The sequence below is a fragment of the Musca domestica genome, unplaced genomic scaffold (assembly GCF_030504385.1).
Source record: "Musca domestica strain aabys unplaced genomic scaffold, Musca_domestica.polishedcontigs.V.1.1 1, whole genome shotgun sequence".
Taxonomy (NCBI): Eukaryota; Metazoa; Arthropoda; class Insecta; order Diptera; family Muscidae; genus Musca; species Musca domestica.
In genome coordinates, this window is record NW_026712114.1 from 10,750,577 (window position 1) to 10,767,142 (window position 16,566).

The 16,566-nt window shown below is 36.8% G+C and overlaps 2 protein-coding genes across 4 annotated transcripts in view; both read left to right on the forward strand.

Annotated features, from left to right (window-relative positions):
• Positions 1–16,566, forward strand: part of LOC131800892 (aminopeptidase N-like) — a 280,466-nt gene that overhangs the window by 244,636 nt on the left and 19,264 nt on the right. The window lies entirely within an intron of this gene.
• Positions 8,091–16,566, forward strand: part of LOC131800507 (uridine phosphorylase 1-like) — a 74,543-nt gene continuing 66,067 nt past the window's right edge. The window contains exon 1 of the mRNA XM_059118794.1: positions 8,091–8,096. The gene's annotated coding sequence lies outside the window, so the exon portion shown is untranslated. The remainder of the gene's footprint in view (positions 8,097–16,566) is intronic.

Sequence of the window (16,566 nt, forward strand, 5' to 3'; positions counted from 1 at the left end):
GCCGTTGCATTTAGAAGCTGGCGAACAACAGGCTTTTTGGTGTAAGGCGGCGCTAATAAAACGTTTTGCGCGCTAAATTTGTTTCTTTCAAAAAAAAAAAAAATGTGCGTGTTTTTACATTAGTTCGGAATGTATGGGTGGCACTTTCCGACAAAAAGGTCTTCATTCTTCATTTCGGAATACAAATGGAAAATCGACACCCCCACGAATTCTTGTCATGTGTGGCTAAAACAGTGGTGAAGAAAGGTCATAACAATATATGTTACGACTTTTCAAAACACCATATTTTAAAATTCGGTAAAAAAAAAGTTAAAAAAAGCAGTAAGTTCGGCCAGGCCGAACCTTTAATAGCCTCCACCATTTGGAACGAATTTTGCAATTTCAAAAAAAAAATTAAATCCGTTAAAAATTCTGTTAAAATCCTAAAATAAAAAAATGTAGCCGTTATTTTAGGGTCTATACGACCACGTGGACCTGCATAGGCAACTTTTGTCATAAGCCATTACCAATATTCAAATGCGAAACTTAAAAATAAATCGGTGAATAATGTAGCCAAAGTCATCAAAATACGGAATTATAGAAAGGTACCATTATAAGAGGGCTATACCAAAACGTGGACCTGCACAGACAATTATCTTACATAGGCTGTAATATTCATTACGAACTTGAAATTCCAAATTTGATACAATTCCGGTGAATAATGTCGCTAAAATCATAAAAATACCGAAAATAAAAGAGTTACCATTATAAGGGGGGCCATACCAAAACGTGGACCTATATGGCCTATTTTCAATACCAAAAGTCCTGCAGACATAGTATACATTTAAGAAAATTTTTTCCACCTACTTCATTTCGTTCGGAAGGTAGAGTAATTTCCACAGATGGACGACGGACCGACATCGCTTAATCGACATATAATTTGATAATTTTGTGGGGTCTAAAATATATATTTCGAGGTGTTACAAATGGAATGACAAACTTAATATACCCTCCATACTAGGGTGGAGGGTATAAAAATTACGCGACTTATCTGTCGTGGAAAGAAAACAAAATTCTCAAAATTATAAATCAAATAAATACAAAATTACAAAAAAAAACGTCTAAAGTTAGAATCTGGAAATTTAACACGAGGGTCAGTCTTGGTGCGAAGGCGTGGATGAGAAAAAAAGGATGGGCTTTTCGTACTAAAAATTCGTACTTAAAGGTTACGAAAAGAACTAAAATGGACTAAAAATTTAATTTTTTGTATTGGACAAACGAAATCTGCTTGAATTCTAAAATTTGGAATGCGTTTCACTGAAGAACAAATGAACTAAGTTGTTACTGAAAATTCGAACTATAAGATTATGAAAAATTCGAAAATCATACTAAACTTCTAAAAGGGTACAATTTGGTATTAGGATGGATTAGAATGGATATACCTAAAAACTTGAAAATTGGTAACCGGATCAAGGCTGGAAAGTAAGTTTGACATATGGAGGAAGGTTTGGAAATGTATACTAAGTATTGGAACTGTATGTATTAAGTGGTATTAAATAGTACTATATTTGGTACAATTCGGTGTTGGGTGAACATATAGTGCTTGAAATCTGAAATGTGGTATTAGGATCGTTCTTTATGTGTAGCCTGGACATAGGGAAGGAACATTGGCTTCGGAATTGTGTACTATAATTGTACGCAAAGTACTGAATGCTACTACATATCTTTGGAATTGGGTGAAGGGATATGGCTGGAATCCTCAAATTTGATTTGAAGTCTCTGTTGGTGTCTGGAATTGAGATATGACAGTGGTTTTGGAAATGTGTACTATAATTGTACGTAGTCATACTAAATTGGGTATTGGCTGAAGGAATAGAGCCGAAATCCTGAAATTTGATATGGATGTCACTCTTAGTGTCTGTGGTTAAGAGAAGGCACTGGTTTTTAATAAGCGTACTAGATTTGTAATAATGGTACTAAATATGGTGATTGGGAAACTTATAGAGCTAAAATTTCTGAGATTGAGATATAGAGATTGTTGTGGAAATGTACGAAAAGAACTAAATGCTACTAAATTTGGTATTGGGTGAAGGGATAGTGGTGAAATCTTGAAATTTGATATGGGTGTCAGTAATTAAAAGAAGGAGGTGGTTTTTGCAATGCGTACTATAAACATGTAATTCTGAAATTTTTAATCGAGGTCACTATTGGTAATAAATCAAGGTTGTCGGTACAGTCTTTATATAAAGATGCCGACTGATTTCAGTTATTGCTATTTTCGTATAATATTTGATAATACATAATATTGTTATCAAACTTTGATTGAATTCGGAGATGATAAATATCGGACCACTTCTTAAGGTACCTCCCCCCACAAAAGGTCGAACTTTTCAAAGAAAATATTTTACTGCACAAAAAGAGAATAGATACTTCGATTTTGCTCAAAAACATTGCATATCCTAATATTTACATCAGTGCTAGGTCAGGTGCGAAAATGGACAACAACGGTCCACTCCATCGAGTATATCCCCCACAAAGGGTCAACATTTTGAATAGTTACAACTCCTAAAAAATGTGATGTAAGAGTCCAATTGCCTTCAAATTACACTCCTCACAATATTTTTATTAACCTAATGTCTGGAGTGAAGATCGAACATATCGATCATAAAACGCGAAATTAACATCGGATTCCATTCAGACTTGGTACATCTCAATATTTCTATCAACACAAGATCTGTTATAAAGATGGTTGAGATCGGACTATTCCTTCTGATACCTCCCCCACAAAGGCTCAATGTTTTGAATGACCAAAACAATTATAAAATCCGAAATAAGCATACGGTTCTCTTCAAAATTCACACATTCCATTATTTCCACTAACACAAGATCTGCAGTGAAAATAGAATATATTGGTCTACTCCTTCTGGTACCTCCTCCACAAAGGCTTAACATTTTAAATATGCATGAGGCTCATAAAACGAGAAATTAACATCCCATTCAAACTTGGTACATCTCAATATTTCTATCAACACAAGATCTGTTATAAAGATGATAGAGTTGGGACCATTTCTTCTGCTACCTGCCCCACAAAGGGTCACAATTTGTCAATAGTTGTATATGTCATAACTTGCGAAACAAGTCAGTGATTCTTTAGAATTTGCTAATCTAAATATTTCTCTCAACCGGAAACCTGGGATGAATATGGAATTTTATTGGATGATTAAGATTTCGCACAAAATTGGATATACATTTTCGATTTTCTTGTAGTTTTGCCCATACCAATATTTTCATCTGTATTAGATGAGGTATGAAAATGGAATACTTCGGTCGATTATATCTGGTACCTCACGCACATTTTAGCATTTTCTTAAAACTATCACATATCGCATATTAAGAGAAGGAAGCAACCGATATACTCCAAATCTGGCATTTCCCAATATTTATATCATATATATTTAGGTCCGATACGAAATTGACTACATTTGCTCATTCCATCGGAACCTACTCCAAAGAGGATCAAACATTTGAATAACATAATTTTAATAACAGAAGTCATTTTTTTTTTGTCATATCCCAGACAAAAAACAAGGGAACTGATGAGGATTGGTGGCTCTTTCCGAAACCTAGGTATTTCCTGCCTTACCCCCTGGTAAACATTACCATCGTTTTCCACTAATAAACAAACGTTGTTTTTATAAAAACAACAATAAAGGGATAAAGCCTGACCATTTTGCAACAACAGAAGTCATAATATATTTAAATAATAGAACATTGGCTAAGGGTATACAGGGTGAAATAAAAAAACTGCAACAAAGTCAAACGCCATAATTTTTACATTTTTTTTTTCAAATTTTATTGAATCAAGCAAAAATGTCGGAAATAGCATCTAATTTTAGATTCAGTTAAGATTTGTTCGAATTGGTCACCATTGGCACGAATTATGGCCTTTAAACGGTAAATGAAATCGTCACATGCTGCCCGAATATTGCTCTGCGGTATTTTGGCTCATTTCCGGGGAGGCGCTTGCTTGAGATGATCGACACTTTGGTATTTTTTAGTGCCAAGCTTGCTTTCCAAAATACTCCAGACACAATGGTCCAACGGATTTTGGTGGCCATTGTGCGCTGGAAATGAAGCGAGGAACCTCATTTTATAACAATTCATTGGTGGCGCGTACTGAGTCCTGTTAGAATGACAAAGGTCTGCGTCAAAAATGTTTTGCATGCCCAAGGTTTTAATACACCCTCCAGAATATTTTCGCATATTCGGCATTTATTCTGTTGCCACGGTCGATTAATACGAGCGGAGAGCGACCATCGGTTGTTATGCCAGCCCACATCATCACCATGGCCGGCGCTTGAGTTCTGGTGACCAGCCGAAGATGCACATTTTCAGCTGACCTCTTTGGCAAGTAAGCACGAGCGGATAATTTTGTTTCTTTACAAACTGCTGGATAACGTATGTTTTCTCATCGGAGAGAACCAAATTCGGCAGTTCACCACTTTCAACCAAGCGAGGCAACTCTTTAGCTCTTTTGAGTCTATTTTCTTTCTGTTGCGGCGTAAGTTCTTGCACTTTTTTAGGATTTCAATGGCTTTACCACTAGCTCATTTTTCAATATTTGCCGAATGCAACATTGCGATATGTTCGGGTATCGATCAAGTCGCTTCTTTACTTTTCGAACCATTTCTGCTGATTTTGCTTTTTTCTTCCGTCCATTTCCTCGACATCGGGCTACGCTACCAGTATCACGATGACGAGCAGTCTAAAGTTGGTTGCAGTTTTTTAATCTCACCCTGTACATTAACTTGTTTCAACCACCATGAACTCGTGATCATTTCAAACACTGTGCACTCGTCGGGCCATCTAACCACCAACATATTTGTGTTGCGTGCATGAATGTTGCAAACAAACAATTATGACATGTGTGGCACGTTTTTCGTGTATGACGATAAACAGCGAGTTAAACAATGATGCGCCTAAGATTGGAGATCAATTTCCCGTAAGAAAAAATGCTAGAAATTTAAAACGAAAAACAATCATTGAACGAACGTTCCAGCAAATCATTGTTTCGGCAAGTTTCTTTTAAAGCAACAATGCCGCTCAAATTAACCAAACATCTTTGGAACATAATGACGAAGTATGTCTGGAGATGGATGCGCCAGCACGTCATCGCGTTCCATGCCAGATGCCAGTTAATAGATATTCGTCGTTTTTTTTTTTTTGCGATGATAGAAAGCACATTATGCTCTATGGTCGTTCTAAGACCAGATGGATGTATGGCTTGCGCGATATATATTGTGGGCTAACCAGGAAATAAGTATTATGCCACAACAACAACAATAGCCATTTGATATAAAATCAGTTGAACTTTTTCTCTAACAATCCATTACATTGCAAATTCCATCTGCGTACGCCAGTAGCCATGGCGGCTCACATCACACTAGAAATGGCCCAGTGTGTATTTACAGGCGTTCCATTGCAGCCAGCCATTCTTGTGGCATAGAACGCGAGCCTCTTCTTTTTTTATCTCCTTGTAATAATCAACATCAACAACGATAATGCTAGACAAATATGTTGGAACTTGTGTTCGATGGTTGTTGGCTGGCAGAAGAAGTCTAATAACTATGTATTACCTCAAGTCGAACACTGGCTGGTTGTAAGTTAGCAAATGTGGCAACGAGGAGTCTAGGCAAAAGTTTCAAAAAATTCAAAATTTAAATGCCAATGGAAGAACATTTAAATTCGAAAATAAAATCTCAATAATAGAAGGTCGTGTCTTCGGCAATATTACTGATAACAAAATGAGAACTATTTTGGTAGAAAAATTTAACCCTCAAGCGAGTCATAAAAGGGGTCTTTTTGGGCCTTTCTTTCTTTCTTTAAAATGTTGTTAAAAAATGTCCAATAAAAGTGACTTAAAATATCAAAATTATTTGTCATTTAATTCTACTATAGATCTCTAAAGACAACGACAGTCTGAATTTTACCCAATGCTAGGATGTCACAAATATCGAAAACACATTTTAGGGTTAAATTCGTACGTCATATAAGTTTATGCAAAATTCTCCTACAAAACATCATTTTTGAAGGATAATGTCAAATACAAATATATTCTTCATCAAATGTCACTGAAAGTTACCACCGAAAAGAAATCTGTATCGCCATTACATATTAAGAAAATTTAGCAGCATTTAGCATTTAGAAAAAATGTATTGTGTTCAGGATGGTAGGTATTGAAAATGAGACACATCGGTCCACGTTTTGGTATAGTCCCCATATAACGTTGCCTTTCAATTGTCGGTATTTTGTTGATTTTTGCCACATTTTTCCACGGATTTGTCTAAAAATTCGTATTTGTAGGTTATAATGGATTCTAGCTCGTGCGGCGAAAAATTGTATATACAGGGTGAGATAACAAACTGTCAAGCGCCATATTTTTTACATTTTTTTTTAATTTTTATTGAATAAAACCAAAAAACTGTCGGAAATGGCATCAAATTTTAGAATAAGTTTTGATTTATTCGAATTGGTCAACTTTGGCACAACTATGGCCTTCAAACGGCCAATGCAAACGTCACACGCTGCCCGAATGTTACTCTTAGAATAATTATAGATTTGTACGAATTGGTCACCATTGGCACGAATTATGGCCTTTAAACGGCCAATGAAACCGTTACACGCTGCCTGAATGTTGATCTACGGCATTTTGGCCCATCCCGGCGAAGCGCTTGCTTGAGGTGATCGGCACTGTGGTATTTTTAGTGCGAACCTTGCTTTCCAAAATACTCCAGACACAATAGTCCAACGAATTGGTATCCGCAGATTTTGGTGGTCATTGTGCGCTGGAAATGAAGCGAAGAACCTCATTTTGCAACCATTCTTGGGTGGCGAGTGCTGAGTGCGATGGTGCTTGGTCCTGTTGGAATGTCCAAGGTCTGCGGCCAAAATGTTTGCGGGCCCAAGGCTTTAATACACCCTCCAGAATATTTTCGCGATAATATTCGGCATTTATTCTGATGTCACGGTCGGCTGTTATGGCAGCCCACACCATCACCATGGCCGGAGCATGAGTTATGGTGGCCAAACGCCAACCGAAGGTGCACATTTTTAGCTGACCTCTTTGGCAAGCCGATCACACTATCATTCTATTTGTTTACAAACTGCTGGACAACAAATGTTTTTTCATCGGAGAAATCCAAACCAGTTCACCACTTTTCGTTTAACTCGTTTGAGTCTATTTTCTTTCAGTGGTTGTGTTACATCTTGCACTTTTTAGAATTTCAATGGCTTTACCCTGAGCTCATTTTTCAATATTTGCCGAATGGAATATTGCGATATGTTCAGCTCACGATCAAGTCGCTTCTTTACTTTTCGAAACATTTCTGCTGATGTTGTTATTTTCTTCCGTCCACTTCATTGACGTCAGGCTACGCTACCAGTATCACGGTAACGAGCTATGCTGCGAAAATATTTATTCACATTTAAATGCTGGAGTGCTCCAACGATAGCCACTTGTGGTTTTCCAGCCAATTGTAAAGAAATCACACTATCACGCTTGAATTCCATCACGAATAAGTTTTCTTCTGGAAAATTCTCACCAAAATGCTTTGGTACGCTTGTAAAAAATATAATCAGCTGTCACTGGAATAATTTTAACAGCTATCGGACGAGTGGCTTTGAAATGACAGCAGCCTGAAGTTGGTTGCAGTTTTTTCATCTCACCCCGTAGTTTCCAAATTGTTACTTCTCTAAAGCCATTCAAAAAAGGCTCATAGTTGGTATGATCTGCTTCACATAAATTTCCAATACAAACTTCTGTTACGGAAGCTCTACTAAGTACGCATAGTGGTGTAGGGTATCATATAGTCGGCGCCGACCGACTTTGACTCTTCCTTATTTTTATACCCTCCACCATAGTATGGAGGATATACAGGGTTGTCCATATTCGACGGACCCATCTGACAACGCCATAACTTTTGACAGAGATGTCACATCGCTTAATGACATACCGCATTTGAAGCGTCAGTCCAAGCAGATTTTTACCATGAACCAATACGCGCTCTGAAATAGTTGAAATTTACATTCAACAGAAGAAGTCAATTGTGAAAAAAAATGTGAGAAGTGCGCCTTCTAAGAACACCATTAAGCGTTTATACGAAAAATTTTCGACTGGTAAGGCTCTTTCTAATTCGAAGAGGCCATATAAAAGTCCACCAAGGCGATCGGCCGGGAATATCGCTGCCTTACGAGCCAGTGTTGAGAGGTCCCCAAGAACATCCCAAAAACGCCGTTCCCAGCAGTTGGACATGGCTCGGTCCACTTTACAACGGATTATTCGCATTGATTTGCATTTGTTCCCGTACAAAATTCAATTGACGCAAAGAATGTTGCCTGCGGACAAGCCTCGTCGATTGGAATTGGCCCAAAGAGTCATGGGTCCGTCGAATATGGGCAACCCTGTATTAAATTTGTCATTCCGTTTCTAACACCTCCAAACATACATTGTAGACCCCCAAAGTATATATATTCTTGATCTGCATAAAATTTTATGTCGATTTAGCGTCCATCTATCCGTTTGTCCGTCTGTTGAAATCACTCTTGCTTCCGTAGTAGTAGTAGGTTGATTCAATTTTGCTCAAATGTATATTATGCTTGCAGGACTTTTGGTATTGAAAATGGTGCATGTAGATCAACGTTTTGGTATAGCCCCCACATAACGGTACCTCCCGATATTCGGTATTTTGATGAATTTAGCGACATTATTCATCGGAATTTTTTCAAAGTTGGTATTTGAAGTTCATAATGGATACTACAGCCTATGACAGAAAATTGTCTGTGCAGGTCCACGTCTTCGTATAGTCTCCATATAAAACGGTACCTCCCGATATTCGGTATTTTGATGATTTTAACGACACTATTCACCGGAATTGTTTCAAATTTGATATTTGAGGATCGTAATGAATACAACAACCTATGACAGAAAATTGTCCGTGCATGTCCACGTCTTCGTATAGCCTACATATAACGGTACTTCCATATTTTCGGTGTTTTGATGATTTTAGCGACATTGTTGACCGGAATTGTTTCAAATTTGGTATTTGAAGTTCGCAATGGATGGTCGTCATATAGACCCTAAAATATCGGCTACATTCGATATTTTTAAGATTTTAACAGAATTTTTAACGGATTTTATTGTTTTGAATATTGCCAAATTCGTTCGAAATGGTGAAGGATATTCAAAGTTAATGCTTCGCGTTTCAAAAAATATTCCCATGGAAAACATGGTTCTAGCTCTGATATAACCTGAAATAATCCTAAAAAAAATCCTTAATAAAATAAAAAAAATAAAATTTTTTAGTCCTTGGGAAATTGTCTCTAAATTAAACTCCTTTATTGAGGTTTTTTTTTTTTTTTTTTTTGAGAAAAATATGTACATTTCCTTGAAACTATTTTTACTTCAAATGATATCATTTATTCCGCCATTTATATTCTATTCAATTACCAATACTTACAATTACATAAGATAACATTTCAATCAATTGGGAAAAAGAACAATGCAATCGATTGCATTTGTAGATAACTATTGGGCGCCAGTCGATAGTTTTTGATCTCGCCAATTGACAGCCATACCAGGACATAAATAATAAATAGGAATTCGATTTGAAATTAACTTGATTTTCACACCACAACAAAAGAATAATTAAAAGTGTCAGGCAATAAATTAATTGTATTATATTCACCGTTCTGAAATAAGTTGTCAAATGTCAATGGATTGATGTCAGGCAAAAACTTGGCAGTGGCCTGTCAATAAATGAATATCATCATGTCACTGGGAAAATTAAATGAAGTCATTAGGCTTAATTTAGAAGAAACATGTGATGAGGTAATTAAGGGCTAGAGGGTTTTAATTAGAATGTGATTACTAATATTAATATTTAACATCTACCTCGCCCCCCACCTTCGGCCAATTTAAGCCATGTCACAGCAATGACATCAACACTTAATAACTTTGTTATTTCTGCTCCCTCCACAGTTTCCATAATTTATGAATAACATTTTCTCTACATGGGCCCCTGAGGCGGCTCAATGGGGACCTAGGTGTTGCAAAACTAATTCCAAATTACAACTTTGCATGCATTGAGATCAGCGATCGATCGTTTGCGGCCGATAGCAATGCATGGTGCATTTTACAAAAACAAAGCACGTTCTTTTACAAGGAATTATTACTGATATAGTCAAATAATACAAAAACAAATATGGATTCGCATAACGTGCCAGTGCCATGGTTGGGGCCTGGTGAAACGATCAATCGATCCAACCATCCAACCAACCAACATTATCATCATCATCACCCAGTGTCGTCGTCGTCGTCGTCATGCCATTCCATCCATCCATGCCATTCATCATGGCAAGAATGTTGCGGCAAGAAAAAAATGCTTGCAAATTGTTGTCATAGTTTTTTTTCTTTGTTGTTGTTGTTGGTATTCTTGTTGTTGCTGCTAGTGTGTGCACTCATCGAATTTGTGTGATTAGCTGATGTTGAATTGAATTAATTGACAATGATCACGTCATTCTGAGAGTTTGCCAAAGAGTCGTGGCAAAAACTGACGTTTACAGTTGGAGAAATTAAATAATTTGAAATCGCAAAAATAAAGCTAAGAATCATTTTGATAGTTTCCTTTCTCTAATGGCAGTGCGAGGGGTGTAGCATAACATTCTCAATTAGTTTGTGCTTTTTTCTTAGATATGATATTCTATAAAAGGATCATTAAAGGCACACCCGTGAATTTCCAAGGGATTTGTAAAACCTTTTCAACTACATTCGAGTAATATGTTTTCTTAGAGATTTTTTAAAAATATTTTTCGAGGAGCTATAATTGTTGATTTCCGGAAAAACAGTAAAGAAAAGTCAAAAATCAGGCGGGATCGACTATATAATACCCTACACCACTATGCATATTTAATATAGCTCCCATAACAAAAAAAAATATTTGAAGTAGATCATACCTCCTATCAAACTTTGCTTTAGAGCAGTTATCATTTGGTTTCAGAGGGAACTAGTATACAGGGTGAGTCAAAAAAAGTCAAAATCCTTAATTTTTACATTTTTTTCTTTAAATTTTATTGAATGAAAGCCAAAAATGTCGGAAATAGCATCAAATTTCAGAATAAGTTTTCTTTTGGTATCCGGAGAACGAAACCTCATTTTCTAACCATTTTTGGGTGGCGCGTGCTAAGTGCGATGCTGCTGAGTCCTGTTGGGATGTCCAAGGTCTGCGGCCAAAATGTTTGTGTGCTCAAGGCTTTAATACACCCTCCCCGATAATATTCGACATTTGATGATGCCACGGTCGATTAATACGAGCGGTGAGCGACCATCGGCTGTTACGGCGGTCCTGACCTCTTTGTTTGTTTACAAACTGCTGGACAACGAATGTTTTCTCCTCGGAGTAAACCAAATTCGGCAGTGCACCACTTTCGGCAGAGCGAAGCACCTCTATAGCTCTTTTGAGTATATTTTCTTTCTGTTGCGGTATAAGTTCTTGTACTTTTTGGAATTTCAATGGCTTTACCCCGAGCTCATATTTCAATATTTGCCAAATGGAATACTGCGATATGTTCAGCTCACCAGCCAGTTTTCGGCTACTGTGACACGGGTTTCGATCAAGTCGCTTCTTTACTTCTCGAACCATTTCTGCTGATGTCGCTGTTTTCTTCCGTCCACTTCTCTGATGTCGGGCTACGCTACCAGTATCACGGTAACGAGCGATGGTACGAGACACAGAAGATTTATTCACACTTAAATGCTGGAGTGCTCTAAGGATAGCCACTTGTGGCTTTCCAGCCAAATATAAAGAAATCACACTATTACGCTTGAATTCCACCAGGAATAATTTTTTTCTGGAAAATTCTCACCAAAATGCTTTTGTACGCTTGTAAACATTGCTGTCACTGAAACAATTCTAAAAGCTGTCAAGCGAGTGGCTTAGAAATGACAGCAGTCTGAAGTTGGTTGCCTTGGGTACCTTTTATACCAAATAATCTTGCTATAGAGTTCATGATATCACTTCGAGAAAAATTATATTAAAACAAGTAAAAAAGATGTAAGTTCAGCCGGTCCGAACTTTGAATACCCTCCACCATTTGGAACGGATTTAGAAATTTTCCGTTAAGGTCCGTTAAAAATTCGGTTAAAATCTTAAAAATACCTAATGTAGCCGTTTTATTAGGGTCTATACGATGACGTGGACCTGCCTGGGCTACCTTTGTCATAAGTCATTACAATATTTAAAAAAAAATGAATAATGTCGCTAAAATCATCAAAATACCGAAAATATGGAGGTGTCGTTATTTAGGGGGCTATACAAAGACGTGGACCTGCACAGAATTTTTTTGTCATATGCTGTAGTATCCATTACGAACTTCAAATAAAAAATTTTAAACATTTCCGTTGAATAATGCCGCTTAAATCTACAAAATACCGAAAATAAGGAGGTAACATTTTGTGGGGACTATACGAAGACGTGGACCTGCACAGACAATTTTCTGTCATTGGCTGTAGTATACATTACTAACTTCAAATACCAAATTTGAAAGAATTCCGGCGAGTAATGTCGCCAAAATCATCAAAATACCGAATACCGGAGGTACCGTTATATGTGGACCTGCACGAACAATTTTCTGTCATAGGCTTTAGCATCCATTGCGAACTTCAAATACCAAATTTCAAACATTTCAGGTGAATAATGCCGCTTAAATCACCAAAATACCGAAAATAGGGAGGTACCATTATATGGGGACTATACCAAAACGTGGACCTACGTGGCCCATTTTCAATACCAAAAGTCCTGCAGACATAATATACATTTGAGTAAAATTTTATCAACCTACTTCATTTCGTTCGGAAGCTAAAGTGTTTTCGACGTATGGACGGACATCGCTAAACCGACATAAAATTTTATGCAGATCAAGAATTTATATACTTTGTGGGTTCTAATGTGTATATTTCGAGGTGTTACAAACGGAATGATAAACTTAATATAACTTCTATACTATGGTGGAGGGTAAAAAATATATATCGGAGCCCAGGTCCATCAAAGGAAAACATACGACCCGAAATTCATTCCATTTGGGCTGATACAAGCCATTATTTGCACAATAAACCTGAAATCGGATTCAGGATATATATGGGAGCTATATCCAAATCTGAGTCGATCTTTATAAATTTGGCAAAGGTATTTCCGAGCTCTATAAGATATGTGGTACCAAATATAATATGAGGAACTTAAAGACAAAATCGGATGCAACATATTTGGGAGCTATAGCTATATCTGAACCGATTTTCAGCAAATTTGATGAACTTGCTTCTAGGCTAAATTAGGTCGGACGTGTCAAAATTCTGATCATTTTGACTGGTATTGGCCATTTGGTGCACAATTAACCCGAAATCGGTTGAAGAGATATATGGGAGCTATATTTAAATTTAAACTGATTCTCACCAATTTCAATACGATTCGTCCTTGGGCCGAACAAATATTGTTTGGAAAATTTTATATCAATCGGATAATAAATGCGAGCTGCATTTTATTCACAAAAATACATTGACAGACGGACTGACATGCATAAATCGACTCAGAAAGTGATTCAATAATGATCCTCAAAAGCAACTATGGGTCTATCTCTCAAATTGGGTCTTAAAATATGGCAAAAAATATGGATCGTAGCAGGTCAAAATATTTTAAAAAGTGAACTAAAAATATATTAGAGTAGTTACCTACTCACTGAAAACCCACGCTGGTTATACTGGATTTTTCTGGAAATTCGTACTAAAAGGACTAAATTGTTCTAAATTGTACTAAAAATGTAATACTTTGTATTGGACAAGCGAAATACACTTCTGAAATTTGAAATAAGATTAACTGATGGAGTGCAGGCTAGATGTACAAAAGGGTTTTGTGCAATTTGAACTTTAATATTACGAAAAGTTCTAAAATGGTACTAAACTTCTAAAATTGTATTATTTGGTATTTAGTGAATGAATAGAGCTAACAACTTACAATTATGGGAATTAAGGATGGAAAGTAGATTTTATAAATAAAGGTGGTTTGGGAAATGTGTACAAAGTTTGCGAACTGTACCAAATTTGTAAAAGTTTTGTTCAGGGCGGACGGATGAAGCTGGAATTTTGAAATTTGGTATTGGGGTCCCTGTTGGTGATATATTTGTGATAAAGAGGTGTTGGTTTGGAAATGTGTACCAGAAGTGCAGGAAAGGTACTTGATGGTACTATATTTGGTACAATTTGGTATTTAGCTGAGCAGATAGTGCTTGCAGTTTGCAATTTTTTTACTAGGGTCGGAAAGTAATTTTGATACATAAAAGTGGTTCTAGAAATATGTAAGAAGTGTACGAACCGTACTAAATGGTACAAAATTTAGAACAGTTTGCTTGAGGTTAAACGAATGGGGCTGGAATTTTTATACCCTACAACACTATGTGTTGGGGGTATTATAAGTTTGATTGGGCCAAAAATTATGTAACACCACGAAATATTGGTTTCCCAGATAGGAAAGTATATATGGATCTTCCTATCTCGCCGAGCTGAGTCGATCTAGCTATGTATGTCCGTCCGTCCGTCTGTCCATTTTAATTTGTAATCACTCTACAGGTCGCAATTATGGTCCGATCTTCACGAAATTTAGAATGGAGAAGGGGCTAGGGTCAGAATAGAACCCTATTTCTTTTGAAGATGATTGCATAATATTTAGGGGTTGAAATGGGCCAAAAACTGAAAAAAATCCTGATTTTGCAGTTGCTCTACAGGTCACAATTATAGACCAATCAAAGCGGAAGTTAGCATGGGGCTAGAGCTTAGGGCTGGGCAGAAGCCTTCCAATTTTGATGGTCATCGGGTGCTATTTAGTGGGTGAAATAGGCCACAACATTTGTGTTAAATGAAAGTCAAATTTTCCGTTAAACCGCGAATATTTTTAATCCCGGCGAAATCACAAATAGACGAACAGGTCAATTCTGACCGTTACGTAGGTGCCGATAGTAAATATATCGGTTATATATAGCGAAATATATACAATGTGTATATACAAAGGAAGGGGATGTTAGTTAGAATTCTTATATCTCAAGAATGGCTGGACCGATTTTGACAAATTTTGTCAATTCAGAATGCCCTCTTGGCATAAAAGTATAAAATCTAAAAAAATCGTAGAAAAATATGCCAATAATGATGTTAATTTAGATTTTGTAGTATTTTGTGACATTTTTTTATATTTTCATATTTTTTATCGCGTGCGATTTTTTCAATTTGACTTATAATATTTTGTAATATTTTTTCACCTTGCAACACAGGTTGGGGATATTATATAAGGGTTGCAAATATCGTCAGATCCTCACGAACATTTTCACAAGGGTAGGGTTGGGCTCAGGAGGGCTAGGCCTATTGTTTTCAAGGATGTCCGCAAGATATTAGGGGTTGAAATGGACCAACAACTAAACATTTTTCTGATTTTGCAGCCGTTGTAAAGGTCACAAATAGAAACCAAAGGACATGAAATCTCGCATAAAGTTGGAGTTTAGTACAGCGGGTACAATGGACCACTAATTTTGTGTGAAAAAATACCAGAATTACTTACAGGCGATATCCGAAATACCCAAAAGGCGAACTTCTGGCTTTTTTATGCTGATTTCGTTGACGAATAACTTTGGAAATACGGAGGGGCTTCTTGCTTTTGGAGATGATTGCAAAATATTTAGGGGTTCAAATTAACCAAAAACAGAAATGTTTTTCCGATCACACAATTGAAGCCAATCGACACGCCTGTGAAGAGAGTTAAGGACAGGGAAGAATTCTAGCATATTGGATGACCATTGGATTATATTTAACTGTAAAATGGACTACAAGAACTAACAGCCCGAAGGAGTGCAGAAATATTGGCAAATGTCCCTAGTCAAAATCCTATTCTCAAATGCGAAATCTTCCAATATGGATTTGGACATAGGGGGGCTTCTAACATATTGTAGTGTTGTAGGGTATAACATAGTCGGCCCCGCACGACTATAGTCTTTGCTTACTTGTTAAATTTTGTGTTGGGGTCCCTGAGGCTTGGGATAAAGAAATGTTGGTTCGGAAATTCGAGCCAGAAGTGCAGGAAAAGTACTAAATTGTACTATATTTATATACTATACTATATTCAGGCTTGACAAATGGAGGTGGGTTTTGAAGCGTCAGGTGGCTAAAAACATGTTCGGTACTCAAAAGATCTTTTCACGAGTCTTCTGGAATCCGAAGCCCTTTTAAAGTTATTCTAATATTAGAGGAGGTTTTATGAATCTTGTAGGGCCAAAAGGGTCTTTTATACAAAGAATAATTTTTTAGGGTCTTTTATAGGCGAAATACTTGTTACTGATCTCCTGCGAAAAAATATAACCTATAGAAGCTCTGAAAAAGAGCCTTCTTCTCTATCTTTTTAATTACTTTGTAACCACAAATTGTTCCACAACGTTCCATTGCAAAAAATAGCAACACATTATATCATTTCCTGATCTGTCACTCACCCAGCCGGCCACCAG